This window comes from Tribolium castaneum, chromosome 6 (assembly GCF_031307605.1).
Source record: "Tribolium castaneum strain GA2 chromosome 6, icTriCast1.1, whole genome shotgun sequence".
In the NCBI taxonomy this organism is placed as follows: Eukaryota; Metazoa; Arthropoda; class Insecta; order Coleoptera; family Tenebrionidae; genus Tribolium; species Tribolium castaneum.
In genome coordinates, this window is record NC_087399.1 from 13,044,202 (window position 1) to 13,071,415 (window position 27,214).

At 30.9% G+C, this 27,214-nt stretch overlaps 1 protein-coding gene across 6 annotated transcripts in view; it reads left to right on the top strand.

Annotated features, from left to right (window-relative positions):
- The window catches only part of LOC100141755 (uncharacterized protein), a 72,315-nt gene extending 48,627 nt beyond the window's left edge, over window positions 1-23,688 (top strand). Inside the window, exons 5-6 of one of the 6 annotated variants that reach the window (XR_010334495.1) lie at window positions 10,628-12,094; window positions 23,427-23,688. The gene's annotated coding sequence lies outside the window, so the exon portion shown is untranslated. The other 5 variants (XR_010334496.1, XR_010334499.1, XR_001575270.2 and 2 more) reach the window with 5 other exon arrangements.
- The last annotated feature ends 3,526 nt before the right edge of the window (window positions 23,689-27,214 follow it).

Below are 27,214 nucleotides of genomic sequence, written 5' to 3' on the forward strand. Positions count from 1 at the left end.
CATTAGAAAAAAAAAGTCATGTTGACCAGTGTTCTCCTTAAAAGCTCGAATTACGGTCCCAACTATTTCGTCTTTCGCTTCCTGTGTCTTTAAATTATTTCCTATTCTTTGAACTTTAAATTTCAAGAAGGTCTCATTGAATAACATTTCACAAGTCCAGTGACACCTTCCATAGGCGAACATTGTTTCAGTTTATATTCTCACCTGAGGATGACCACTTTGTGGTTAAAACGCGTTGCGTTTAAAATAAAGGTTTGGTGTGTTCGGATTTTTAAACTTAGTTTTATTTGTTTTTCTTATTGTTTCCTTCTTTAACAACCCAGAAATTGCTGCCTCTGTTGTTTGGTTTTAAAGTAATTTCACCCAATTAATACAGTCCTACTTTTCTAATAGCGCGCACATTTCTGACAGTTTTTTCCAGTGGAACATAAAATGCCGCATAGCAATGCTTCATTAATTATTACAAAAGTGAACTGCTCATTTACTTTTAAAATTTGGATCAAGTTTTTAACAACAAAATCTAATTTTTTGCCTTGGCCGAGCGATTTGGTTATTTTTTTGGGTAACCACCTATTTTTCGGGATTCAGTGGCAATTTGGCTTATATTTAAACAAAAGAAACGTGTTCTAAAATTATATTTTTAACCTGTAGTAATTTTTTTGCTTCTAATTAAAAGACCACCTCCCAAAATATGTCCATTCTAAATTCCATTACAATCCATTGACAAATAACTAAGATAAAGACTCGAATGACTTACGAGAGACACGGCCTTTATATAAAAGTACGTACTGCCGTTTATGGCAATAACGGAAGTTTCTGAGCTTGACATAATGCCAGTATAGATATTTTACGTTAACTTTTAAAACTTTTAAAAGTAGAAGGTGTGTTTAATGATTTTTTCGGATTGTGGGCTCTACGGCCTACCGAGAAACACCCTGGAAGGGCTCTAGAAAAAAGGTCTTTATATACAAGCCACAGTTGATTTTAAAAACGGCAGGTGTCGTACAATTTTTATTTATCTAAAACAAAATCGCTTTTGGGTAGTACAAGCTAATGCTTTTTAAATTTTTCTACATGTCATAGTATTTTTTGGGCTACATGTCAACATTTTTATTTTAAATTAAGACACATATTTTTTTTCTTTGTTTCTATGAACGATATTAGTATTTTTCAGTGCAAATATGTGCAATTTTTTTTATTAAAAATTTTAGTTTAAAAAAAATAATGATGGGAAAGTTTAATGAAAGTTTATAAAATCTATTTGCATGGTGTCAATAATAATTATTGGCGAAAAAATATTCTTATTACAAGTAAACTTTTTCTCTGAGAATAATGAATTTAGTTACGTAACCGATATGTTGCAAGTAACCGTTATTTGAAAAAATATTAAAATATTGGCAATCTTTTCCTTCATTTGCTGATTTTTGACATGATAATAATACATCGTCTTATATGATACTACTAGATTTTATTTTTTTTAAAGAAGTAATTTTTTTAATCAATAATTTTTAGTAAAAGTAGAACATATTTAACACATTTAAAAAAAACATATAGTTATGAACTTAATAAATAAGAAACTAAGAAAGTTGAATATACCCCAAAATATAGATGTCCATTGTTCGTGCTTCACCATGGGTGTGTCAGTTATAAGATACGATGTCGGTTGAATTAGGGCAAAGTTGCGCATTTCTATGCTGAACAATTTTCTTTCAGAGTGTAATTTTTAGTTTTCGAATTATTTTTCAGAAAAATCAAAACTTTGTAATTTAGATTTTTATTTTTTTGCGAAAACCAAAGAAAATAAACGTTATTAAGTAGGACGTTTTTTAGGCACTTTTTACAATAAATGTAAATCTGTTATTGCCTTTTCTAAGGTGTTCTTTATGTCAGAGTTAAAACACTCAACTTTGGCTTTTCTGGAATTACTCCATATTTTTTGACAACAAAAATGACTGAAGTGTCCGAAATCCTTGCTCGGCATAGTACGTTTTTAATATGTCATTTAAAATTTAAGAATCTGTTTAAAATTTAGTTTGTCAAAAGTCCAACACTTCTGAACATACAGTGAGGCTTTTATTTCACCAAACATCACATAGCAAAAATGCAACCTGACACCGAAATTTCAAAATGTTTTTAGTAATGTTAATTTTGTTTCAAAATACACGATGCAGATATATATTTAATATATTTTGCTACAAGAAAGTTTTTGGGAGAGGCTAATCATTTAAATTGAACTAATTTATTGAATTTTAATATTTACATTTATTGTCTTGTAGGCGATAACATAAAATACTGATGTATTACAACTGTTGAATATTTTTTAAGAGTTGTAACGGTTCAAATTTTGTTTGAATTAAAATGCGGGAACAAGTTTAATGGACAAGCGCGGCGATGGATTGGCGGGAAACAGGCGAGATAGAGAAAAAAAGATAAGAGGTCGGTCGTTGGTCGTTGATTGTGAGGCGAGAAAATTACATATAAGGAAGCAATTTATTAATACAAAACAAAAGAAAAAAAACCTATAACAGTTAGTTAATTAATTTATTAATTAAACTGGTTAAACCATCCCAGGTCTTTTTATATCGTCACGAGTTTTGGAAATTAAGCGATATCGGGATCACCTTGGTGTCCCCCCTTATTGTTTTGTGTCGCGGAACAGCCCTAGGTAGAGGCCTAAGAACACAGCCGGAAGGCAAAAGCCCCGCTTGACCACCTGGGGGTACCTACAAAGGTGACTCGTCTAAGGCCACCAGCCGCCTTCGACCGCCTAAAAAAAGAAACAGACCCTCGAAGCCCAACAACTATTGTCGAATTTAGTCGTCTCTCCGTCTCGTCTTCTGCCGTTTGGGAGTATCTACGTGACGCAATCGAATGCTACATGTAAGTTTCGGGCATTGTACCATTCGGGAACGCGGGAAATTGTAAAGACGTTATACTACTCCCAAACTAGTTACGTTAATAAATCCTTTATGTGGTTCTTCGAGTATCGTGTTTTTTTTTATCTAAGAGCTATGTTTAAATAATCCGGTTGTCGGTGTTTCCCGTCTAAAAAACCGTCTGGCGCCCAAACATTCATCACCCAACGTTAAAAAAAACTACACCCCGCTAGCCGTTAAAAAAAATGGTTATTTAGAATTTAGAAAATGAAAATCATAAGTAAATTGATATGTAATATTACTTTTTTACTTTATAACTTTTGCTGTCCAGTTTGTTATTGCAATCATAAAATGTTGTTCTTATTTCTTACGATGTTAACCAAACCAAGAATTTTTAATTTCCACTGTCTAATTTTAATATTGTTTAATAAGTCTTTAACAATTAAATAAATTTTTAGATCTATTTCCGCACACAAGATCTGTCTGCCCTATCCATTATGTGTAAACAAAAAGTAAATCAATCAGAAGTCGTTGCACATTACCTTATTTTTTGGTTTTGTGGTTTCAAAAGTTTTCACAGATTCCACCTTTTACGTCAAAAATAGTTGTTGGAATTTGTGCTTTTTAAATTAACATAATTTTATAACGATTGCTCAACGAGATCTTTTTTGTGTCCCGTTCGTCATCAATTTGTATTTCTTTGTCTTGTTCGTATTTCAAATTTTAAAAATGTGGTTCTTATTGTAAGTGGTAAATAATTTGACTAATACTAAGTGTCTTTAAAGAAAAATTCTATTTTACCAATACTGTTAGTAAAAACTGAAAATAAAATATAAAAATGTGAGCAGTGTCCCGTCCGTTAAAATGCAATGGCTGAATTACAAACTCTCTATTTCAAAAAACTTGTCAATGCAAATATTTACATTGCCACACCAATAATTTTTTTACTGTAGTTATAATTCTCTCTGGCAAAGTAGAAAATCAGTTCCGTTTTTGACACTGGTTAAGTAACTGAAAACTTTTCTAGTTAAATCTACCAGTATTGTTAAAAATGTCCATTTATGACAATACAGTTTTAATTAATACTAAGATTTCTAACTCTTGTCTCGTAATTTGACAAACAATTCTTCAAGGTCAAATAACAGCTGTTAGCGTCAAAAGGAGGTGATGGCAAGATCTCTGTTTTTGGTAGAATCCAGTACATCATTTTAAAAGTAAATCCTCTAAATATAGCTTTTTTCTAGTATTCATTGATGGTAGTTTTATTTTTTTTGGTCTTGTTATTTTTGTGTGAATTTAAAATTTATAGTTACATTCAATTAACTACATTTTTTATTTTTAGGGTAAAGGATATGTTTTATTAACATACGAGGAAGATTCTATAGATAAACCAAGATATTTTAACTAAATTCTATTCCTTTGTCAATTTTGATTAATATTGTGATTGTTGGACCAATGTGCCACAAAATTTGCCAAATGAAATACGATACCAAACATATCACTAAATATAATTAAAAAATATTGAACTTAAACAAATGGTATAAACTAAATAAAATATGTATAAATCAATACACAAAACACCGTTTCATAAAATGCAAATAACAAAGTTTTTTATTCACCATATTTTATGTATTTTTATCATTGGTATAAAACGTGTTTTAAATAAAATTTATTTCACATAGTTTTGTTTATTCCTCAAAATTTAAGCGTACCTTTTGGGCCACTCTGTATTATTTTCCAAAATCTTTGGGGTGAAGCTTTTTTGAGGCGTCATCTTAGCTTCGTAAAGTAAGTAATTTTTTATCACCCCACGTATAAAATATACTTTAGGATTACACCTAATTAGATTTTTACCAAAACCTTTTCAATGAATTTCAGTCAACTTCATACACTTCAAAACTAAAATGTTATTACAATACCCTAAAACATCTCCAGTGAGGGGAAAGTCACTGTGTTAAATATTTTGGAATTTATAAATATTTTTCCTGCTTTAGTTTTACAAATTGTTCATTGTGAAACCGAAAGTAATTTCACAAATATAACTTTTGTACTACGCTTTTTAGTAAATTTTTAGGAGTTATATTGGCAGTGCTGGGCTGGGTATCATTGGTCATCACCAGAGTTAGGATGCTTAGGTCCCGTCCCAGTGCAGTGCATAAACGTGAAAATAGGAATGGCGATTGAGCACCTAAAAGTCTTAAATGTTCTTGATTGCTCTATATCTGTACCTAAAGTATAAAACTCTAAGTATTAAAGTATAAGTATTAAACCTTCTATCGTTCAGTTTTCGCGACAAAGTCACGTCGTGAATTTTTGTTTGATGTCATTAAAAACTAGCGCGCCAATGTTTCGGTCAATTTTCGCTCGCTTATCAGCAGATTCAAGCGTCAAACTCAATAAGTGCAAGATACGTTGCGGTGGTTAGCGCACAGTTGCACTGCTTGACTGTGCTTTGGGACCCAAACATCCTACAAGTCCTGGACATTTCTATTTGGACATAAAAAATTTGAATTTTCTGACATTTATACGTGTATTCAGCGTCTATGTGAACAAAAAATGTTCTCTCTCTCATTCTATGGTCCTTGAGCTTTAATAACAGGCACATTTTTTAAATTGCTAGCATTAGAAAATGACAGTAAACAGCTGACTGATGAAACAATAACACAATAACAAAGGAAATGCTATAATTTTAATCTATATAACCAGTGGCTGCTTTACAAGTGTGTACTAACGGGATAATAACATATTTACGCAAGTATTTTTGAAGGTAGAAACATTACTTGTCATATAACAATTACTTAGATTATATGATGAGACGGGAATGGCACAACACAGAATTGCAGTCGGTGATTGTGCTGGAGAAAGCTGCTGTGACGTACTGACATTACTGACTATCGCTGGTTGTACGATTTGTGCAATTTGTGATATATTTTGTGTGAAAAGCTGGAAAACAAAGTGCATAACTGCATAACCTCACTTATCGCAGTTTTGCACATTTTGATGATGGGAATTGGGGTTCAAGTAATTATGAATTATAGATGGAGCCCACTGTTTACTTCAAAGTAAGTTCACGACATTTACAGATACTTTATGTTTTTTGTATTTCTGGTGTAGAGGGTTAACCTTTCTATTTTCATATAAAATTCAAACCAAACGAAATCGAAAAGCTTTACATTGTCATGTTTTTTATTAATTATTAAAAAATTTATTTAAAAAATCACAGATAGTGTTTATAATTTGCAGCTGAAGCCTTTTGGGTCCACTTTTTTCGTTGTTATTTCCTGGCAGCCACTCTTGTTTCAAGCAAAATGGGTGTTAAAAATAATCCCGTAAAATTGTTAATATAACTCTTTTGCACTGGCATGGGGTATTTGAAAACTTACGTTTAACAAATACGTCACAAAGTCTCAGCCATCGTCGAAAAACATAATAAGGGCTTTATAACAAGAAGCGCTTTCTGATTTTACTGTGGACGTGTGAAAGAATAGTGTGAAATATTGCGAAAAACCAACTTTTACTCTTGTTTACATTTTTGTACGTCTCTATCTGAGAGTAGTCATCTTGTATAAAAAATATAGCCTACTAATAAAGGAAATTAAAGTGTTTTTATTTCTGGGTTGCCCCCAATTCCACTTTGCCCTTGTCTGATAATCAAGACACTGATAATGAAATTGGTGTAAGTGCATCGAATACAAACGTGTTGAATAGATGAATAAAAGAGAGACAACTGCTTTTTTCAAAAAGGCCATTTCAAATTTATTCAAAAAGCACACCCCCAATGAAAAGGGTCCATTCACGATGAAGTTTGGCTTCCTGCATGACATAGGTCTCGGACACCAATCTCACTGTAAATGGTCTAAATTGGTCTTGCATCTCTAAGACATGGACTCACTGAGAGCGACTTCTGCAGTAGGCTTGAGACCTGCCTGCCTGTTTCGCAACAATCTCTGCATTATGATTTCAAATCATTCTATAAAACGCTGTCAATTACAAGCCATGATATGAGGCATGAGGCCGTCTTAGTGTATGTCTTGTGGTGTACATTGAAACTGTTTCTTAAAGATCCCATTCACAATGAAGTCTGCTTCGCTCCATGCGGCGCGACAGGACTCAAAGACTAATCCCAAAAGACACAAAAAACTGACACAGTTTATCATTTTAAGCTATTGACAGCGTTTTCGAATGTTGGTGCAAAGACTTGTCGCGAGGCAGGTTTCAGCCTTCCGCCAACGTCAGTCTCAGTGAAACCCTCTCAAAGTGATCTCAGCGATGCAAAAAACCTCTGATTCAAAACCATTCACAATGAGATTGGTCTATGAGGCCTATGTCGTGCCGCATGCAGCGAGATATGTCTCATTGTTAATGAAAATAGGGCCTTTTTTGTTGTTTAAAGTCGTTTTTTAAAACTTGTGGCAAATTTTACTGATGTGGCAGAGAGGGGGCATGCAATTGGAACATGACTGTGACTACCCTAAAAGGCACTTCGAGGCTTTTATGGCCTTTTTAATGCAAATTTCAACTTTAAACCTGACAGTCATACCAAGGTCAAACATAACCTCAACAGTAATCCAGCAACGGTACTTCAAAGCATTTGAAAGTTTCTCCATTTGTATTTAAGTGTTCTAGTTGGTACATTTTGCTGTACTTTACTACAATAAAGAAATATTTAAATTTTTATTATTATTTACATTTGTCATCTGTCAAACACATCAAACAACCAAGTTCCCTAAATTTGAGCTCTTATCTAATTTTTGTGCTCTATATAGTCTCGCGTCAAGGTATGCGCTGTGACGTATCTCATATAGATCTGTCCCCAATTATAGGTCTAGTCATCACTCAGCATTGTAATCTAGTGTGTGATGTGTCCACAGCATCAAGTCGTTTATTGATAAATTCCGAATAATTAACAAAATTAAGAGGAAATAGATTAAACCGATTTTCATAAGCTAAACTAAACAAAACAAACAACTAAAGTGGAAAGTAGCAAAAATAGTATATCACACTCGTTTTAGACTTAACTGAGGTACTTATTTTATTGGAACCATTCGTGACACAATAGAACATCTTATAAAATTCGTATAACAATATACTATTATGTCCAACAGCTCACGTACTACACGGATATATATTAGCTCTATCAAAACTGTAAAAACGCCAACGTCGCATTTTCTCTCAAAATTAGCTGTTATTAATTTTTCATGCATTTCAAAAACAGAATAGCTAAATAATGTAATTTATACATTCAATGAGAGATCTAATTAATAATCATTCATAACTATTTTACAATTTTCAATTTTACAATTACAATCAATGTAATTTTAAGAAATAATTTGGTAAAATGCGACGATGGCGTTTTTATATTTTTGAGACAGCTAATAGGTTTCCCATAAAATAATTGTAGCTTTCATAAAAAAAGAAAAGGCATTGGCAATTTAAAAAACAACTTTGTTCTAAATGGTGGTACTGAAAACGTGTAGTACAGTAGTGAAAACTGTTACAAAAGTACAAATTTTTTATTTAGTATTGAAACTATTTTCATGGTCTGCTGATCTGAGACTTGGGTGCCAAACGCAAGATACTGCACAGATCGGAAAAACAATACACAATTCATGCATAACATCATTGTAAATATGCCTGCAAGAATTGAACCCAATACTAGCAATAGCAATTTCTTTGAAAATGAGATTTTTTAAAACTTACCGTTTTCAAAATTTGCTAGTTGGAGGCGCCCCAATGGTTTCCGGTGGAAAATTGTTTTGAGGTATGTGTACAAGTAAAACTAAAAAAACTAAAAAAAAACTAAAACACTAAACTAAAAACTAAAAAAACATATTTTTTTGATTTGACAGTTTGATTTTGATAGTTCTCAGGGGCCACCTTAAAATGAGTTAACTTAAGCCGAGTGTTGCTCAGTTACGAAATATTGACATTGATTAACTTATTTTGATAAATATAATTTATATGATAACAAATAAATATAATTTTTGTAATTTGCCGCCATTGTGCTCAACCTTCTCACCCAAATTACTCTATTGTTTTCCAAAAAGACGATATAAAAGACTGTATATAATAATAATAATAATAATAATAATAATAATAATAATAATAATAATAATAATAATAATAATAAATGTTACCAACAAAAAACATGTTATATTTTCTCTTTGTTTTACAACTTTCTCTCAGCTGCTAATGGTCGGCCACTCAACGATAGTTTTGGATATAAAAACAAAGGGATGTGATAAAATTGAAGCTTCTTTTATAAACCGCGCAATAGATATTTGTTTTTGGAAAGACAATATAAAAACACCAAAACCAACAAATAGGGGTTTATATTTAATTTTTTAAGTTACTTCACTTTAACAATTAACAAATTTCTTCCCTTTTTTGTTCTTAATTGTAATGAACTTAATTATATTTACAGTAAGGTTTGGATAATTCGAACATACAGTTTGCAGACTTCGTTCAGATTAGGAAAATACTCGGATTATAGAATTTACAATAAATCATCATTTATTATGAACTCTATCTTAAATTTTTGTAATTTTTCTTAAAAATGAAACGCCCAATTACAAAAATTTTAAATTCTTATCTCCAGATAAAGCTAACTATTTGAGAAATTGTTTTACATTATAATTCTACACAATAATCTAAGCTATAAGTGGCTCTAGCGACAAGTAAGAGCGTAATTTTTTAATTTATTCTTTTAGATACTACTTCATTGAATTTTGTTGCTCTCTTTTCTTTATTTTCTTGTTTTAAACGTGTGCGTCTTCAACTTGCAATATTACACTGTGTACCGTTTCAGGTTAGAACAGCTTTTGATTTATACGCGTCCTCCTAAATTAAACACCATTTAAAATCCATTAAATAGGAACAGTTAAAATTGTTCTTCGTTGTCCGTTTGATAACGAATGATTTTATCTACAAAAAGGAAAAGTGTGGCTCCTGGCGACCCGCTGTAGGACATAGTTGACACTTAAAAAAATACAAAAATTATCTCACTTACAATACTTTTTATCACTTTTGAATAATTTGGAACTGATTATTACCGAATTTCCACTATTTTTCATGAATTTAATTCAAAGTATTTTTTAATGACAGCTAACAAAACTAAAACTGAAATCAAGAATTGTGCCATAGAAAAGATGAAATTGGTTTGATTTGATATTAATTTTATATTTTATTACCAGTATAAAAGAGTTGTACGTGATGGGAAAAATTGTAAAAAAATTCCTTGTGTCACCGTGTCCATGTTTTCGAAATAATTTTTATGAAGCTATGTTGGAGATAATGCGTACGCCACTGATATGCAGTAGCATAGTTAGTAGAAAGCATGATATTTACTTGTACTTGATCAGTGCAACAATGATTATTGTATATTATTTATGTTCATGATGAAAACAAGCACATTTTATTCCAATAGCTCTAATTTAAATTAATGAACACCGTAAATGGCACGGATTAAGGGGTTTTTACTCCTGCAAAATACTTACCTGCAAAATAAATTCCTAAATATGCTACAGATCGCTTTTGGGTAACCTTAGGAATCTGTGATAAAATTGTGTCATTATTTATTATTCAGTTCAGTTCAGTTTATAATTATTAAATACTAAAAATTAAAGTAACTAACATATACAATGTACATATTTAAAAGTGACTTTTCCCTCGTTTTCGAGTAGTCCAAATTAATTAATCTATTTTCTTAATTTTAATTTTGCGATTTTTTACTGAAACACATGACATTTCAGGTGACTTCTCCATCGGAATTAGATGCTTTAATTGGGCACTCTAGTCAAGGAACTGATAAAGAAAACACAAGCAGCGACACATAGGCTTAAAAAAGCAGAAACTTTGTGAATATTATATAGATTCTTGAAAATGATGACTTGAAACAAACAAAGAGACAGCTGTTATCATCATCAGGACATTATTAATCAGCTTGATATAACGCTTTGCTTACATTAACATAAAACACTCAGATGACGTGGTCTAAAGCACCTTTATGTTAACTGTGTTAGGGTTGTGCTGATGAAATAGTATGATAATGCACTAATTTCTGAGAAGCCACTTTCATTGATTAAATTTGATCAATGAGCTCTGAGCTTCGTAGCAGTAATAAAGCAGATAGCACATGTAGTTTTCGTCAACATGTTTGCTTTAAAAAACCTAAAAATGCCTCAGTGTTAGCACAATTTCAGATTTAATATTCAAACTATACTATTTTTATACCAAGACATGTGATTTACATTGCTGTGAAGTCAAACGTATTTTTAAACTTAAATACATATTTTATATTTGGTCTACTTGTTCAAACTTTAATTGAAGACGACTAGGCTAGCTATCATTTCTATAGTTATTTTTAATTAGTTTTAAATCTTCCAAACTGATAACGATAATAATTAACATTTATTTCTTTTTTGGAACAAATTCTTCCAACAGTTTTCCAAAAAAAACTTTAACATTTTGACTACTGTGTGCCAATCTGCGTAACATATACGAATGAAAGGGTGTTTGTGTGCATGTAAACCGTTTTAGGATCTATTTAATTATACTACATGAAAATTGTTCATCCATTTGTAGTTTACTTATTTGAAATTTCAACTTTAAAGATTGTTTTGTATTGTTTTTTCAAACAACCCACTCAACTGTGGGATTTTTTATCCAGTGCCTTGTGAAGAATGTCCATGAAGATTATTAAGACTATCGTGTAAACAATTTTCTGTAAGTAGATGTTTTAAAATGTAACTAATAATGGGTGAATTTTTTTTCTAACAAAACTTGTACAACTGATTTAGTAGTTACTAGTACTACATTTTATATAAGGAAAGAAAAGTTGCTCATTATCTGTAAGTATTAGAAAATAAATGACGAGCAGATTGTGATAACTTTTCTCGCCGTATACAATATTATTATTTATACGCAAAGGTACTTTGATAAATATTAAAATAATAAATTAATAACCGTTGTTTCAACCACTGTGAGTTATAAAATCAGTTTTTGTTTTTGACTAGTTTTGTTAAACATTTCTCTTGTTAAGCCCATTTTATAAAGAATTCTTTGCTGTGTCAACGAGCGCAGACTAGTTCGCTCCGGTGCGGTGGTCAGACCTTTAAGTCCTGAATGTTAACAGGGTCGTTCCGGATGTTATTTCTAAGAATTACGGTAGTTGGGTGTGACTCAAAGCAAATGGTAGCGGAGGAAAACAGGTAATTAATGTAAGTATGAGTTATTTGTTGAAAGATTAGTTAAAATTGAACAATATATGGATTCGTTCGAGGATTCGGTAGTGTGCTTTCCAGAAACGATGGCAGTGCATAAAACGTGGATGTAAATCTTATAATCTCACGTTAAACACACAGCATTGGTCAAAAGTATGGAATCAAGCCTTTTGTGTCTAAGTTATGTACCTTAAGAAAAAACTAAATAGTATATTATCAACTACTTTAAAAATGTGATTATTTTTCAGGAATATTTTCTTTCAAAATTCTTTTTAGTTTTCGAGTTATTAAAATATTTTTAAATGGCACCCTATTACGGCGATTTTTTGATAAAAGCGTATGTTCAAAGAATTACTTCTAATTCATTAATTTTGTTTTTGAACCAGTGGTTTATATAAAATAAATTATTAAAGTTGCGTCTCGAGCTTATTACCACGGTGTTCCGAATTTGACCGAAGAGTTTGCATCCATGGATGTTTTTATTCACAGTTTTAAACTAATTGGTGATGTATTATTTGTTTTTTTTCTTAAAGTACATAGTTTAGGAACAAAACGCTTAGTTCCGTTCTTTTGGCCAACGATGTATAGATTTCAACTTTTGGAAAATTCCTAGTAAAATTCGAAAAACATTCAAACTTTTACAAAAATACAGATTCCTGTCAAATTCGTCAAAGTAATGTGTATACGACAATGTCTAGCTGCATATAAAAATTAAATATGCTGCTATACGGCAGTAAAGATGCACTCTTCTCTCTTCCTATTCTTAGAAGTAGGTATGTAACTAGGTACTTAATCCTTTATCTTACGGGAGCAAATTAGTATTCAAACAGAGCGAACTAGTAACAAAAAACAACTGTACAACGAAAAATTCCCATTCGTTAATTTATAATAGTTTATAAGGTATAGATATTTTAACATTTACAGTACCTGTGCGAGAAATATGTTTTAAGTTCTAAGTAATCACAATAATTTTATGTCAGTGTTTGTGGCTTGGAAGCTAATTCAAAGTTAACAAATGAAACTAATATATATTTAACTATATTTTTGTGTGTTATTATAACTATAAAATTATTATCTAATATCGATTTTTTACTGGGACCAAATTCCGAAAAATTTTTACTTGTTTAAAATACGTACTACGTATACATTTCGTATACATTTGATAGAATTCACAAAATCAGTTAAAGGAAATTTCGAGGGTCAAAATATGGTAAATGATTAAGCAGGTGAGTGCTTTTCTATTAATGAGTAACAAATATTCTTTCATTAGGTTTGATTAACATTTATAATTCATAATTCCTATGATAACAACAGATTATACGAGTATCTATTTAAAATAATTGAGCTGTTAAAGGCCAATTTCATAATCGAAATAAAGAAACTTTAACTAAAGTTAACGTATAGTTTTTTATAATTAACCGTCAAAGAGCCGTTAGGTTGACTTTACCAGTAATGTTTTTGAACTCAGGTTGCTAAAATTTGTTACCTGACAGAATCACTTTATAACAATTACAAATCTACAACACATGGAGTTATTTCAACCACAAACAAATTCAAATTTCATTGATTGCAAACCCAATCTAATACTTTCGTTTGGATTGTCAAATCTGGTAAACAAAATGTCAACTGCAGAGAACAACTAGTTTCGAAAGTAGTGGATCATAAACTTTTAGGATGATCTAATCTTTATCAGGCTTTTGTCGTTGACCGTTGATTATTAATAAAAATGAACTGTAAATTTCTTATTGGTTATTATTGTTATTGTTGGAATACATTTTTGTCCCATAGACACCATTCATGGGTGGTGTAGCATGCTGTTGTTATTTCACAAATTCACGGCTTCTAACAGTCTACGTTTGAAGTAATTTTAGTTCAAATTTTGACAGCAGGCTGAACTAATATGCGACACCGTACACACGTTCTCAAGTAATATGCCTACTTGATAGAATGACTTTTTAATCGCTTCGTACTTTTTTCAGTTTTTTTTAATACAACTAGAAAGTAGAAAGTGTCTTACTAAATATTGGAACGTTGGAACATTGAATTTTAAGAAATTGTATTTTTATGACCGAAAAGATTTATGGTAGCCGTCGCTACGGTTCGTCCCCTCAAATTAGAGTCAGTAGGATTGGGGTGCCATTGGTTCTGTCTTTGGCTGTACGTACAGACTGTTCCGACTAAACTCCACATTACAAGTACTGAAAGCTGTAATAAAGATATTTATCTGAAAATTTGTACTTAGCCATGATTCCCTAATTTCTGCTCAATGAAAATATTTTTAAGATGGTGGCACTTCCAATTCTACTATAAGACGCTATCAACTTTATTATTTTAAATGAAAAGCTATGATTTCCATTACTCCTTTGGATTAATTGAGTTATTCTAAGGAAGTTTTCATTAGCTTCCCTTATAATTAAGTTTAGCCATTTTCGAGACATTTAGGATTTTTTGGATTTGCACCTGTAACTTCAAAAGTGGGTAACTCTCTTATTTTTAGGGATTACAAAATTATATTTGGAAAAGTAAAGGAGAAAGCTTATATTTACCCTTCAGTATCTTCAAAATTGGAAAAGAATTTAATAAACTCAAAAATTTTAAAGATTAGTTTGAACAACTTTAGATAAACATAACTTAATTTTTTCAAATGTCCTAATTTTTATTTTTTAGGCGATGATTGCAAAAAAGATAATTCTGTGGCCTCCTTTGGCGCCATAAAGTTTTCGGTTTTTGTATTCATGTGTCAAATTTTGCTTTTTTGTACAGTACTCCAAGCGAAATAGTGAAGACTGACTAAAATAATAATTTATAATAACAATGCAGTTGAGGACAGAAAATGATTAGTCTGCAGTAAATGGCAAATTAGGATTTCTTCGATCTTGCTTCGACTTAGGCTCCATATCTGCTCATGGCAACATCTGTTTTGAAAAGTGTGACAAAGTGAGCAATAAACATCTTTACTCGAAGAATCACTAATTTGCATTTTACTGCAGACTAATCGTTTTCTGTCCTCATTGTATTGTTGGCATGAAATATTACTTTAGTCAATCTTCACTATTTTCCTTGGAGTACTGTACATATTTGTCATGTTTTTTGTTTTGTTTTGTTACTCAAAGATAACTATGTTTCACATACACACACACTTCCACTATATAGATTGGGTTACATTATATTTATCTACTTTAAAACATGGAAAAATATTCATTAATACTGTATAGGCTACACTCAGTTAACATATTTATTAAATTAGTTTTAAATGTTTTGAGAGGAAAATGTTGATCTTTTAGATTTTGAGGTAGAGAGTTATAAAGCCGTATACTTAGATTGCCACTTTTTGCTAAGCGAAAACGCGGGTTAACAAGATTTGTTTTGGTTTTTGTGTCATGAGACTCATGAGTCATGACTATGCACGTCTGCCGAAGAGGGATAACTTGAGATTTTTTTTCTAACATCGTAAACTTTATGAAATATAATAAGAGAAAATAGTGTCATGATTTTGTACTTTTTGAAATATGTTCTGCAATTAACATCACTACATATTTCGGCTATTGCTCTGACTGCAGCTTTCTATAAAACAAGAATCTTATGGAAATGAACGTAGGCTGCATCTCCCCACAATAAATCACCGAAATTTATTTGGGAATGAAACAAGGCATAATATGTTGATAAAGCGGCATATTTGTTAACGGTTACTTTTATTTTTCGTATTGCAAATACTGCTGTAGACAACCTATTGCAAACTTCATAAACATTGGGTGCCCACGATAGTTTGTTGTCTAAAAATAGTCCAAGAAATTTTATGTGTTCAATTTGTTTGAGTTGCGACTGAAGGTCAAATACTTTTGTAGCTGTTTTTGTTTTATTTAGGGCTTATTTATTAGCAGCAAACCACTCATCTGCATCTCTGATCATTCTTTCCTAAATCGGTACCATGTTCTCCTTCTTGTTTATAGGAATACCTAATGACGTATCATCAACATACACTATTGTTAGGAGTGTCCATAGAATTTTCTAAGTTATTTATATAAAGTAGAAAGAGAACAGACTCAGTATGGGTCCCTATATTTCATATGTCTTGCTTTACTTAATGATGCGTTGATTTTCACGTATTGTTGTCGATCTTCCAAGTAGGATCTAAACAGTTTTTTATTGTTGTTTATTTTCAAATGCTTTTTGAATATCTTTAACTAATGACAATATTGCGTCGGTTGTGGTAAAGCCTTTTCTGAAACCAAACTGTTGCTGACTTAGGGGGTCATTCACGAAACTCGATAACGCTCGGTATTGTCAGATAACTTGCAATCGTCGTTAAAGTAATTCACGGAAAAGTTGCAAATTACTATCGATAGCAACCGTTAATTCATCAAAACTTGCAAACACTTGCAAATGTCAGATAAGCATTTGTATTTTGCGGTACCTCGTTCCATGCCGCAAAGTAATTGCAAGTTGAATTTTTTATCAACTTTTTACTTGATTGCAAGTAAAAGGAACTTGAAAATAAATCTACTACTTTAATTTTTAATGGTTTTTGCTAAATTTGTAGCTGAAATATTAGGGTGCAATTTTTTTATAATAGCTTTTATTTTAAATTTGGACGTAGATGGGTGGTTTCTTCAATGTTTGATAAAAAATGCTACAAGTGTTTCACGGACTCGGTCAGTAGTTACAAAAAAAACCGTTAACTGAAGAATAACGTATAATCAAAATTTTGTTACGAGTATGCATATTTTATTCAAAATTTAAATACATTGTATACGGTGGTAATTTAGATTATCTCTAAAAAAAGTAACTGTCTCGTTTATTTTATTTTCATCACAGTCACAACTACCAATATAATAATATAATTTTTTTCTGTCGATGTAAACCTTTTGTGAAACTTCCAAAAGGAAACACCACAGAATCATACGTTATACGTTTTAAGACCTGTGAAATTAGAACGGCCTTTCATGACGTGTGTGCGTTTCGTTTCTTAAACTAGATAAAAAAATAGTTACAAACAGCTTCTCTCTATTTTTCCAGTCAATACCTCGGTCTCAATGGCTGAAATAATTGGATTCTCTTTGGCCTTTTGAGGTTTTCACCATTACTTTTAACATATTTTGATAATAAATTTAATTTTCGTTTTGACAATTTGCTAAGAGACATTTAGATTTGCAATCTAATTTGCAGTTTGCGTTAAACAACTCGTTAACTATCCGGTAAGGTACCGATAGCTTGCAATTTTTTTGTGAATTAGGTTGCAAATATCTCGATAAGCCTCGGTAACGGAATTGCAAGTTGCAGTTATAGTAACGATTTGCAGATAAGTGTCGTGAATGACTTCCTTAGATATTTATTTTCCTCTAAGAAGTTTACGAGCTGTTGGCACATTACTGATTCTAATATTTTGGAAAATGCTGGCAATATTGATATTTGGTGGTAATGTTTTAGGTCATTTTCGTCTCCTTTCTTGTATGTTGGTAAGACTCTACTAATTTTAAGTTTTAATGCAAATACACCTTTGCTCAGACAACAATTTATAATATTTGTAATTATTCTTAAAATAGGAGTAGCACTCACTTGAAGTAAATGAATGCTTATACCATATATATCTTCCGCCGTTTTGTTTTTGAGTTTATTTATTATTATACTGATGTCATCCTCAATGACGGGTTGGAAAAACATTGAAGCATTGGTTTTGATATATTTTTATGTAAGTAAGTATGAGAATCATTATGTCCATGAGTTAAATTTTTGATAATATTTTCCGGATTCTGTAAAAAGAAGTCTTTAAAATTATCTACACTAACATTTGTGGGAAGTTTTAATTGATTGGTAACACTTTTAGTTTCACTTTTGATGATAGACCATTTTGTTTTTATACGATTGTCTGATAATGAAATTTTGTTTTCATAGAAGGATTTTGTAGTAGAGTTTAGCAACCGTAGATGTTTATTTTTATATTTCGTATATAGTTCTATATTTTGTTCTGTGGGATATTGTTTACGCGTAGTAGATAAACATTAACTTTTTTTTTATATCAGGTGTTATCCATGATTTTATTTTATTGCGGTTTGTATTTTTATTTTTTAAGGTATAGTTAAAGATGGTAATAAAACCCTCCAAGAATATTTTAAAGAATTCATTAAATTTGTCTTCTGCCGTTGTTAATTTTGTTAAGGCAGATTGTATTTACCACCTAATAAGTCCGAACACAGCCCTAAAGTCAAAAATTCTGTGTCGGAATATCCGTTTTTGATTGTTAATCGGTTCAAAAATTATTTTTAGTTTTTAGCGGTTTGACAGATGCGCTGTGTTGCCAGTTCTATATTAGTGTATCTCTTATACTACCCCAGAAAGAGAAATTTCTCATCGTTTATCAATTAATAACTCCAAAATTTGGACGGGAACCTCTGTTTTTTCCCTTAAAATACTTATTAGTTGTTGCTGAATGTTGATTTAGTTTTTTAAGAAAATCTTATGAAGGATTTGTTAGTTGTACCAAGAAACGTAAAAATAATTGATTCTCCATATGCCGCAATGTAAAAAAGAGTCCAAAATTCAATTTTTAAAATTCAATATCTCCGAAACTAGACGGTTAGTCTTTTTCATTTTTGCACCATCGATGCGAAATTCTTAAAAAGAAATCTTAAAAAAGTGAATTTAGACACCAACTAAGTTAATTTTTCACTCCCAAGGAAAAAACTGTTGTAACTTGAAAACTATTATCTCGCTTATTTCTCATTGCAGAAAATTTTGAAAAGAACCTAATGGTATAGAAAGAACAATATTTTCAATTTCTCTTAAAACATAAAATAGGTAAAATAAGTAGCCAATGCCTTTAATAATCCTCGATATAGAATTAAATTCTCTATCATTTAGTGAAATAAAGATGATAGCGTTTCATTTGAAAAAAATAAGTTATGGGTGCCTAAAATTCTGCCAACTTATAAGTTTTAAAGAATATGTTATTATTTTTCAAAAATTTGAAAACAACAAAGAAAAGATCTAAAGTTTTTTTTCCAATGAGCTCAATTTTGTTTAATGGCTGAGTTACTGATTCCATTTATAGGCACTAATCCAAAAAAAACCTTAAATATTTTGTAATCTGCTAAATTTAGGCGGTTAGATTATTTTTAGTTTGTTTTATAAAAAAAAGTAAATAGTCAAATGTAAATAGTAAAAAGCAATAAACGCTAATTTTCTGCTGCTCATTGTGTATCTAATGAAGTAGGGACATTTGTGCCCGGGACATTTGCGCCCGGGACACTTGCGTCTTTTTACCTGAAGTGGGTCAGATACGCCCGACCCCGGATCACACCTGTTATCTACTTGTGAACCTGGGTCTGGTGTATCAGTGGCGCCCGCTGATATAGTCGGTACTATGTAAAAGCTGAACAAGAAAAATGAACACTGACAGAATTTTGAATACTTTATATGTATTTATCAAGAACTAAGTTAAGCTTTGATAATTTTCTATAGCATTTATTTACTAAATTGATTCATTCAAAATAATGTTCTTTTACGGAAAAATTACTTGTACTAAATGCTAGTGGAATTAGTATTACATTATTCTCTAAGGAGGCCCCTGAGAAGTGTCAAAACGATCAAAAAAATATGTGTTTTTACTTTTTTTTATACATACCTTAAAAAATAGACAACGGAGCAGTACCAAACAAAAAGCAAAATAATTGTAGTTCATTTTTTATACAATCAACTGTCACTTGTCAGTGTCCAAAATTTTGATAAAGAGCAGATTATATCACCTTAAAAATTCATGTCCAACCACTTTTGAAACTGGTTGTATTCTGTATTTGACATTTTGAACACTAGATTTGACATTTTTGAAAATGGGACGTTAGTGTTATTTGTTAATTCGTTAGTCCAAAGGTGGTCTAAAATAATTAAATGTGTTGTTCTGCATGTTTTAAATTGGAGACAACTTGAAAAATTTGGAAATTGAATTTGCCAGGTAAAAAATTACACCAACCTTAATTAAAAAATTACTATTAATAATAATGCCAACCTGACGGCTCTTAGACAGTTGATAAAAATCAAATCTACAAATCTTATTTTTGGTCAACTGATCTGATAAAGTTAAGACTTGGGTGACAAACGCAACATACTGCACAGATCGAAAACAAATACATCCACCATTCACGCATATCATTGTAAATATGCATGCGAAAATTGATACCCGATATTAGCAATAGCAAGGAAAAACCAACCTTTAGAAAAATTTCTCTGAGAATAATTTTTTAGTTAGAAGTGCCAGTTGGAAGCGGTACAATGGTTTCCGGTTGAAAATTGTTGTCGATTCTGAGATATGTATAAAACTATGAACATATGTTCTTTTAATCATTTTGACAGTTCTCAGAGTTCGCCTTAAACATTGTTGGGTTTCAGTAGATTTGTCAAAAAATATTTAAATTTAAATTTAGTTTTTGAATAATTTTTTTTGTAAAAAAATTACGTCATTAAGTCGTAGCCCATCTAGTAATTAGATACTTGTTAGGAGCTGGTAAATTTGGAAATAATTCTTTATACAACTGACTCCGTAATGGCGCTTTAAAGAAATATTTTTACATTACAAATTGTCGAATCATCTTTGTCCACCTCTAAAGCAACTAGAGAATTGAATTAATAATTACAAAACTTGATAAAAAAAAGGATTCAAAATTCTGTCAATATCTATCTTTCTTGTTTAGCTTTTATATAAGTACTGAGCATATGGGGGCGCAAGTGACCCACCAGACTCTCAATTAAAGTTAGATAATAGGCTTGATTCCGGATCGGGCGCATCTGACCCACTTCAGGTAAAAAGATACAAGTGTCCCGACACCTATCTAATAGGTTTGCTTATTTTCGAAATTTTTTCATTACCGAACAATAACTTAGAAGTCGCTTTTATAAGCAAAAAAACTGTAGTATATTTTACATAAAATTAAATTACTTATAAAACTCAAAAACTAAAATGAATTTTATTCTTTAAATATAATCACATTTTTAACGTACTTGATTTAAGTGAAAACCAGGGTATGCATGTTAAAAATAAATTTCCATAAATAGAAAAATTATTTTTTTTTGTGAAAATAGTTATTTATTGTATGAGGGTCTTATAATGTGTCTTATCGGCGCAAAGGTTTAAAAGCGAAAACAAAGTTTTAGCGGATAATTAAGCGATTAAAACACATGTAAACGTATGCAATACTACGTTTTATCTACAGCCAGACAATATAGACTAAATCCAAAACTAAATCAATACTTTCAAATTATTTTTCAAAATTTTTATTTTACATTTTATAGTAAAGTTTGTCAAATTAATTTTTAAAATAGAAATACTGCAATAGTTCCAGCTTTGTTTACAGTAAATCTGTTCTCGACATCGAATAAAGAAGAAACCAACCATATTTTCTCATTTAATGTAAAGGTAAATGTAAGGAATGCAGTTTAATTTCGTTACGGATTTTGGGTGTGTTAATAAGACTTATATGTGTTATTCATATCATTAGACGTCTCCTAGTAGCAATATTATGACCTACAAATAGACTGGCTGTGGATATAATAAAATAAAAAAATAAAGGTTGGGGCATTGTCTAAGAAACCACCGGTTTTTCTTGTTAATAGCGCCTTGTACATATATAATGTCTACAGTAAAAATTTTTAGAGGAACAGATCAACAAATCCGAACCTACAGAAGAGATTATTAAAAACTTTTTCCAAACCCGTAATTCTATCTGTCAATAAAAAATTGGCAAGTTTCGATTTTTGTAACTGTTTATTTACAAGTTTTACGTTTAAAATATTTGTTTTTATTTTCCCTTAGTATTCAGGAAAAATCACGTTTTTTCTATTTACCATTCAAGCACCCTCTAGTGTTAACTTTTTCATACAAGTATAAATATTTCAACTTTAACTCATCGGAATAGAAAGTCTACAATCGCACGACATTGTAGTTGTTATTAAATATTAGGTATGCATCCGTGGAGAATAAAGAAATATAAATGTTTGAAAAATGATCAAAACTTATCTTATCAATCGTAGTAGAGCTTTGAAGAGAAAGAAAGAGCATCAAAATGTTGGTTCAGGAATTGTAAATTCTGTTATTAATAAATTACCATTTGAATTGCACATTCCTGGTTATCAAATTTAAAAAACGACTGGAGCGAGAAGGTCGTGATATTAATAAATTAGTGGAAGCGTGCACAAGTTTCTGTCATTTTTTAGATCGTTCAAAATTTACAAAAAAATACTGATAAAGCTTCCCAGACGTTTTCTTACTGATGTAGATCTATGTAAATATTGTAAAATGTTAAAAATTCAAAAATTTAGAGGTGTTTTTATTGACTCAAAACGTACGAATCAATGAATGTGGTATATTAAATTTAGATAATGATTGTGGTATTAGTACACATTGGACAGCTTACGTAAAACGTGGGCGAGAAGCTATATATTTTGATAGTCATAGTAATCTTCAACCACCGCGAGAACTAGTTAAATAATTAGAAAGGAATGGACCATGTTAAATTCTATACTATTATGAGTTGATTCAAAAATATGGTACGGTTAATTGTGGTCTTCAATTCTAGTACAACAACCACAATGAAGAAGATATTCTCATAATGCATTTCCTTCTTATATTGCTCTGCTCGTGTATAATCTAAAACCTTGCAACGCCCACAACGACCTTTTAAAAAATGTGCGTATCAACGTACAAACAATCGGTTGTAAACGGAGTATTTAAAGACGTAAAATTATCAGAGGCAGTCACTGATACTATTTATTACCTTGTGGTCAGCAAGGTTGTTTAATATGTGTTACCTCTATTGGCCTATATACCAGTGCAATAACTGGAAACAGTTCACTTTTAACATCTCAATATAGTCCATCAATAGCCTTAGAAAATGACAGCAGTTATGTGATTGGAATAACTAACCTACAAACTTATAATTCATTTCTGAATATTGATCACACCAATAATAAATTCTTGTATGTAAGTGATGATAATAAAGAGGTATGTATAGAAATACCTGAAGGATCTTATGAAATTGATGATTTAATGCATATCTTAATAAAGAAATGGTTAAAAAATATTATCATCCAACAACAAGATGAAGAAAAGAATAGCAAGAGTAATGTTAATCCCATAATATTTGTTGATGAAGATTCTACTAAAATAGTTGATAGCAACATTCATGAAAGGAAAGCACCTATTTTATCAATAAAATCGAACACAAACACATTAAAAGTAGAAATTAAATCAAAAATAACGATTGATTTCACTGAAGCTAGTATATTAGGCTTTACATCAACTATGTTAAAACCTAATATAAAACACATCTCTCCTTTGCAGCTAAAATCGGCAGCAAGAATCGCAATTAACACAAAACTTGATTACAAATCGTTGTATTCAAAACGAATATGATTCCTAAACCTAAACTTATACAGAAGAAGTTCCTGAAGCACATCTAGGTTGGAGCACTGGAGAAGATTCAGCACGATGACTTATGAAATTGTCAGATTATAAACATAATTTCACTTTGTAAGCTATACTTATGTAATATGTTTTTTCATAATGTATTGTATTTTTGCAAAATAAAACATTGTGTAAGTTTTGTATGTGTTTTATTAAACAACTTCATCATACATCGTAAAATTAAAACTAACATTAAAAAACAAAACAGATACAAATAATATTAAATTAGTAGCTAACTGTAATATCTTGAGGTGTTGATTTTGAGAGTCTTGAGATATCGAAGATAAGCATACATTAGAAAAAATAAACTAAAAAATAAATAACACCAAAAATAAATAAATAAATTTTAAATTAGCACACTACACAACACGAATAACACCTTGAGCTGGAATATATTTTGCCACTCTATAATGTAGAATTATACAATAAGCTGTAGTCTTCCCTGGTATGTTGGTTCTAGTCTCAAACTCGAGTCGTATTGAAACAGGACTTCTTTTGAACACTTCACTCTGCTTAGTGCAATCAGCAATTATTATTGGTGCAATTCACGCGTGAAGATTGGCTATATACCAGGAAGACAAATTCGTCGACGTCGTAGACAGGTATTAACACTTCAGGACCTGCGAGCTGCTCTGCAAGAATATTGGGAAAACTTACCTCAAGAAGCGATTCAAAATTTAATTCAAAGTATGCCACGCTGGCTTGCGACTGTAATAAGAGCTCGACATTAAATTGACACAAAACCAATTTTAGTTGATCCTTATTTGTCCCTTTTTTTCCGAATTACCCACTTATATCTCTTATGCAAAAAATACGCTTAAAAGCTTTACTAGAATGACACTTTATTGTACTATTGCTTTAGAAAAGTTTAAATGTCACTTATATGACTTATGTACGCCCCAATTTAATTTCTTTCTTTTTCTTTGACGCTTTAAGCCTAGCTTTTCTGCCGGTCAGTGTAGTTTACATTGGTTGGCGCTTCTACAATTCGATATCCGAGAGGTACAGTTGGAAAAACATGTACTGCTTTTCCATTTCTATATGAAGATGATACCAAATTGCAATGTATTCATAAAGCGTTTACCTTATGAATTTTAGCTGCAAAGGAGAGATGTGTTTTATATTAGGTTTTAACATAGTTGATGTAAAGCCTAATATACTAGCTTCAGTGAAATCAATCGTTATTTTTGATTTAATTTCTACTTTTAATGTGTTTGTGTTCGATTTTATTGATAAAATAGGTGCTTTCCTTTCATGAATGTTGCTATCAACTATTTTAGTAGAATCTTTATCAACAAATATTATGGGATTAACATTACTCTTGCTATTCTTTTCTTCATCTTGTTGTTGGATGATAATATTTTTTAACCATTTCTTTATTAAGATATGCATTAAATCATCAATTTCATAAGATCCTTCAGGTATTTCTATACATACCTCTTTATTATCATCACTTACATACAAGAATTTATTATTGGTGTGATCAATATTCAGAAATGAATTATAAGTTTGTAGGTTAGTTATTCCAATCACATAACTGCTGTCATTTTCTAAGGCTATTGATGGACTATATTGAGATGTTAAAAGTGAACTGTTTCCAGTTATTGCACTGGTATATAGGCCAATAGAGGTAACACATATTAAACAACCTTGCTGACCACAAGGTAATAAATAGTATCAGTGACTGCCTCTGATAATTTTACGTCTTTAAATACTCCGTTTACAACCGATTGTTTGTACGTTGATACGCACATTTTTTAAAAGGTCGTTGTGGGCGTTGCAAGGTTTTAGATTATACACGAGCAGAGCAATATAAGAAGGAAATGCATTATGAGAATATCTTCTTCATTGTGGTTGTTGTACTAGAATTGAAGACCACAATTAACCGTACCATATTTTTGAATTAACTCATAATAGTATAGAATTTAACATGGTCCATTCCTTTCTAATTATTTAACTAGTTCTCGCGGTGGTTGAAGATTACTATGACTATCAAAATATATAGCTTCTCGCCCACGTTTTACGTAAGCTGTCCAATGTGTACTAATACCACAATCATTATCTAAATTTAATATACCACATTTATTGATTCGTACGTTTTGAGTCAATAAAAACACCTCTAAATTTTTGAATTTTTAACATTTTACAATATTTACATAGATCTACATCAGTAAGAAAACGTCTGGGAAGCTTTATCAGTATTTTTTTGTAAATTTTGAACGATCTAAAAAATGACAGTAACTTGTGCACGCTTCCACTAATTTATTAATATCACGACCTTTTCGCTCCAGTCGTTTTTTAAATTTGATAACCAGGAATGTGCAATTCAAATGGTAATTTATTAATAACAGAATTTACAATTCCTGAACCAACACTTTGATGCTCTTTCTTTCTCTTCAAAGCTCTACTACGATTGATAAGATAAGGTTTGATCATTTTTCAAACATTTATATTTCTTTATTCTCCACGGATGCATACCTAATATTTAATAACAACTACAATGTCGTGCGATTGTAGACTTTCTATTCCGATGAGTTAAAGTTGAAATATTTATACTTGTATCACATTCTTCTTCTGTTTTGTTCTCTCTATGTTGCTAATTTTCAGTTCAAGAAATGGTTTTAGAATCATTTCTGCATCACGAATTCGTTTCTGAAACTACATTCTATCTCTTATTCAATAAAATTTTTGATCTTCATCAGCGTCATTCGAACTTGAAGAGTAACAACTTCGTTAAATCTTACAGTGTTTGAGTTATTTATTTCTGAATGTGTAATTTGGATAGGTTAGGTCAATGTAATTTACCTAAATAGAGACCATTTTGCATATCAACTGCATAATTATGTGAGGAAGATGAAAACCAACCGTTACTATTCCTTCTTATCAAAGAAATGTGACTCGAGTTCATTCAAACACACACACATGAGTCTGGATGCAGATACTACAACTTATGCGATCCTGATACCATCTCTTAAACTTTCTTCGCTAGATGGAACAAATTTAGGAAACTGATAGGGGTGAAAGGCTTAATTTTGCTCCAAGATCCTAAAATAGACATGATATATATCATGATCCAACAATGGGTGTAACTCATTGATCTTAAAATATCCATGACATCATAATTCAACAATATCAATTACGTCAATAATTCATCGAAAAAAGCGGTGATGTCATGATATAAAAATAACCATGTTCACATCAGGTGGTTCATTATACATTACATAAGGGGTTATGGCTGCACACCAATTTTCAGATAAATATCATTATCAGAACTTTCAATACTTCTAATGGTTGTATAATTTTTACTTTTTGTTTTTGTACTTTGTGGTTTTAACATTTTAATATTCAACAATATTCAGATATTCAACAATAACTCTAGAAACATAATATAAAAAAGATTGTTTGATTTTTGAAGTGTTTCCTATCGCTTCTTTACTGATCATAAATAATTTGTTACCATTTTTTATTTTTTCATTCAAAATATCAATTTCTTCATCGCTGAGGTGCTCAGTAAATCGAAATGGTAATATGAATGAAAATCCCTCACATTGCACCATAACCTTCATTCCATATTTTGTTGATAGTTTTTGAAATGCCTTTACGCAATGTAACATTTCATAAACTTTAATACTTTCAACACTATCAAATGATTCCATTTTAAGCTT